Source organism: Mus caroli, chromosome 1, assembly GCF_900094665.2.
Source record: "Mus caroli chromosome 1, CAROLI_EIJ_v1.1, whole genome shotgun sequence".
Taxonomy (NCBI): Eukaryota; Metazoa; Chordata; class Mammalia; order Rodentia; family Muridae; genus Mus; species Mus caroli.
Window position 1 is genome coordinate 128,702,928 of NC_034570.1, and position 4,819 is coordinate 128,707,746.

At 41.6% G+C, this 4,819-nt stretch overlaps 1 pseudogene; it reads right to left on the reverse strand.

Annotated features, from left to right (window-relative positions):
* Nucleotides 1–3,811: 3,811 nt before the first annotated feature.
* On the reverse strand, nucleotides 3,812–4,460 carry LOC110296089 (annotated as a pseudogene).
* Between the last annotated feature and the right edge of the window lie 359 nt (nucleotides 4,461–4,819).

Consider the following 4,819-nt stretch of genomic DNA (forward strand, 5'->3'; position numbering starts at 1 on the left):
ATTGAGGAAAATATGTAATAAAAATATTAAAAAAAAAAAAAGAATTGTACTATAGTGTTTTAGATCAACCCTGTCGTACCCAATGTTTGATATTTGATGTTGTTGCTGTTCCTTGCTTTATTTTATTACATCCCATACTATGTATAAAAATTAAAATAAACGTTGAATGTGGAAATGCAAAAAAAAAAAAAAAGTTGCTCTGCCTCTGTAGCCTGCTCAAGAACTACGTGCAGGAAACACACGCAGTGTGAGAAAAAGAGAAAATGAAAAAATGTGTTTGTATTTGGTTCTAATTGAATGGAGAAATCGAACAGATGAGAACTCTTGTTTTGGTGAGTCATTGCCTACTTCACCTGGCCCCTGGTTTTTATGATGGTCACCCCAGATAGAAGGTGGCATAAGAAAGCAGCAAAAAGGTCAGGGTGTAGAGATGAACAGTGCTCAGTGGCATACATGCAAGAAAATGTTGTATGGAAACCCATTGCTTTGTTATATTAACTAAAATACAATGAATAAAAACACTATCCAGCATCATATAAATATTTTTTCAATTAGTTAAACATTTTCAAAATAACTTTGTTGTCAGTTTTTTTGGTTGGTTGGTTGGTTGGCTTGTTTGTTTATTTGTTTGTTTGTTTGAGACAAGCTCTCTCTGTGTTACCCTCTCTGTCCTGGAACTTACGATGTAAACCAGGCTGATCATTCACACATTACACTACATATATATAAACACCTATACATGTAAAATTTAAAAGTAAGTGCATTTTAAAAAAGATCTGGCCTGTCGATATGTTTTAGAGACAATGTATAATAACATTTAAATTTTAAAAAAGTAAGCACACAGTAGGGATGTTTTCTACTGGACTTTCTTTGACTGGGTACTGTTAGGCTCTTCCTTCCTCCTGTTCCGAGTTAGGCCCTCCAAATGGTGGAAATTTAAATACCAGACAGGACTAGCCACTTCGTGTACATCCAGCAGAAAGCTAGTTCTCGACAGACTCTTTGCATAATGCGGTGCTCTGACACGCACCTGCTATCCTGGCATTTGTCAGGTAGAAGAGGCAGGAGAATTGCTTTGAGTTCAAGGCCAGTTTAGGCTGCACAGTGAATGTGAGCCTGACCTGGGACATAGAATGAAACTTTGACTCATGCACTGAAACCTAGAAAGCAAAGAAGGAGGAGTCTGGCAATCCCCACATGCTCCTGAAACAAATGCTAGTCCCGGGTGACAGTGGACAGAAGCTCTAGCTTCCTGATCAGTTTTTGAAGGTGTTAAGGAGTCCCAGAAAGACACACACATACCTTTGGAAATAGCACCAGCTACATACTAAAGAGAATGCCCCCTAAAAACTCTCACATCCCGGATGGTTTGAAGCATCTAAAATGGATCCTCACAGTCGAGAGGTCAAAGTTTGAAGTCAAGGTGTCAGTAGGGCTGTGCTCTCTCTCCAAGGAGAAACTGCCCTTGTGTCCGTTTAGCTTCTGAGGTTGCCCACAACCTTGGTGTTTCTTTGCGTCTTTTCTCTGAAGGGGAAGCTTACCCCTAGTCTACTGTGACCTTGTTTGTACTTGTTTCATCTGCAAAGATGCAGAAGTGCGGGAGTTTAAAGCTTGAAATCTCAACACTCCAGAATCCCCGTTGTTTTCTGCAGGAAAATAAATATTGTTTTCCAAGGCAAAGTCTTGGATCAACCTTGAAGCCATAGCTCTATTTGCTTGTGGTGAGTTAGCTGTTCTGCAAATACGTTTGTCTGCCCACAGGGACATATTGGTGGCCAACTGCTGCTTTGGAGAAACTCCAACAAACAAACAAAAGTCACCATATATCCCTGGAAAGGAAAGGAACCCATCTGTATTGTCAAGATTCCTCTTTATCTTTGCTGTAACTCCCTTTGTTCTGCTCTGGTGACTGTGACGACAGAAGTCTGCCCCTTGTTACTCAACACAGTCACTTAGTTTAAACTGAGGGAGGGTTTCTCTTGGAGATTATGTATATATACATATACATGATGATATATACACATATGTAAACACACACATATAGGTATACACACATATATCTGTGTGTATACATATGATGATTGCCTCTTCCTTTATTTCTGAGGGAGTGAAGGCATTCATTTTAGGTGAACATCATTTAAGAAGTGGAAAACGAGAATGAAATATATCTTTTACCAGAAGGCTTTTAACCGGGGCAGGAAATCAAACCAAGGACCCCGCTGTGAGTTCCTTCTGGAAAATCTGTTAGAGGAAGGAAGCTCCCTGGGGGAGTTTTAACCCTGCTACATAGAACTTTGTTTTCAGAGGGTCAATTAAAAAAGGAGTCTGTACAAACTGCCCTACAGGGCACTCAGGTCTTGTTTGGGCATATTTATAATGATGTAGCTTGATGCTCAGAGAGAGAAGCAGTAGCCAGTGTCCTGGCTGAATAAGAAGGGTTGTGGCCATCATGAAGCCCACATTGTGTGCTAACTTCATCACTTAAAAAGAGAGGGGTAGGGCATGCTGGAGAGATGGCTCAGAGGCTAAAAGCATTTGTTGTTCTTGCAGGTTCGGTTCCCAGCAACCGCATGGCAGTAAAACTTAGGAAACTTTGGTTGGCCTCTTTTGGTTTTAGAAGTCTTCTACATTCATGTAGGTAGTGTACACACACACACACACACACACACACACACACACACACACACACACGTGGGGGGGTAAATACGCACACATACAATAAAAATAAATTTAAAAAGAGTTAGCAAGTGGGCTTATAGTTTTTTTTTGTTGTTGTTTTTTTAGAAAAATGTAGAACTAGAAAGAACAACTTAAACAAAAGTTTGAAAACATGAAAGTAAGGAAAACAAGATGGGACAAAACAGGAAGCCCCTTGTCTTCCTCCTCTTCCTTCTCCTTTTCCCTCCTTCTTATGTTTCGGGAACCCCAGAACCCAGGTACCCCAGAAGTTGGGGCCCTGCTGGTTTTCCTGCTGATGTCTGTCTGGGTGGCGCTACATTACATCAAAGGAAGGAGCCAGCATGGAGTCAGCCACAGAGTTTGCCTTGGTAAGATTAGGAGAGAAAACTTAGATGTCAGTCAAAGCAGAGGTTCCTGAGTTACAGAGGTTGTCCCCATAGTCTGCTTGAGTGACTCACACAGTGCCATGGTCCCACAAACGGTCTCATCCTCGGTTTGGAAAGTTTACAAGGCCTTGGCTTTCTCTAGGTTCCATCTTGTTCTGCAAACACTTTGAAGCAATCTGTAATGATTTGAATGCGGTCTGTGTCTTCCCAAAGGTTCATGTACTGGGAATTGTCCCCCAGAAGTGATAGGGCTTTATGTTTTTTTTTTTTCTTTAATTTTTTTGACTTTAAAAATTCACTTGACTTTAAGTTGAAATACATTTCTTAAAAGTGCATTTACCACCAATATCTATTTGTTACAAAAATCACCAATATTTTAATGCATAAATATTCATGATAACCAGACAAGTTTTTACCTTGAAATTTTTCTTGAAACAAATTGTGGTGAGAAAAAAACAGGTTGTTGACAGATGTCTACAAGTATACTCGGGGATAAACTTGGTGACAGAAAAGAACATTCTGGCATCGCAAAAGCAGCCCTTAAAGGCTCAGTTTTCTCACATTCTATCTATGCCCAAGATCTCTTCATTTTTGATCTAGGGAGCCAAAGAGTTCTTTGGCAACCATGATCAGAATATATTGCATGGAAAAACTATTTATTAACAAAAAAGAAAAGTAATTCCAATTAAAAAAATGTTACCAATTTTGTACTCTGTACCAAGGTATATCTGCAGACATACTGAGTATTAAATATTAGGAGTCAGTGGAGTGGCTTTTGAGAAAAACTTTACATACCTCAGCTCAAAAGTTAGCTGAACTGGCTGGTTCGTTGCTATGGCAACAGCTTCCTACTCCTCCTCAACATTACTTGTTTGTGATGACTTAATGATTCCATTTCCAAGCTCTCCAGTTGCAGAAGACAGTACTCCATCTTTTGTGCAGGACGTTACAATGTCTCCAGCATGGCTAAGGTTTTGGCATATATGTGCAGGTTCACCAGAAGGCACAGATAGCTGTATTCCTCTGGGATCCAAGGTGCTGGCCACATAAACCAGTTAAGTTCAATTCATGTCCTAAAACGTTCTCTTGATTTGCTGCTTCAAATACTATTGCAAGGTATGTGCATTGTCTTCAGCCTTCACTGTGCTGGTGTCGTCAATGCCTGTGCATGCAGATGAAGTTCATGCTCATGGTCAGGTTGCCATTGTAGTGGCCTGTGTGAAGCCTCTGGAGTGCAAGGTGAGCTGCACCAGGGAGATTTGCTCCCAGTCCATGCTCTTCAGGTTCATACGACCAGCCCTGATGTCCCGGCAAGCCTCATTGATGAGGTAGGTCCTTGAGAAACTCTAACACCTTCCTCAGGATGGAGCCTTGGAGCAGGAGCAGCTTAAGCATGGTAGCCAGAGCCAAGAGCAGCTAGAGAAAGAGGCAGGGGTGAGGCCTGGTGGCTTAGAGTTCCTGGGTTGTGATGTGAAAACAGTGTTGAGGACCAAGAGCTGACAGTAATGGGCTTGCAGCAACTGTTCTACACTGCGTGTTCTAGGTCTGTGCTCTGGAGAGGTGGCAGGTCCTTAAACAGATGCAACTTGTGAGAAATCCTGAGGTCACTGGGCGCATGAGGCATTCTGATGTGGCCCTTTGAGTTTATGTGGGGAACTGTAAAGAGCAGGCCTGGCTCCTCTACTCTCTGCTCCTGCATGAGCCGCTGTCATTGCTATCAAAGGGTGAGGCAGTGAGTCACAGATATGTGGCCA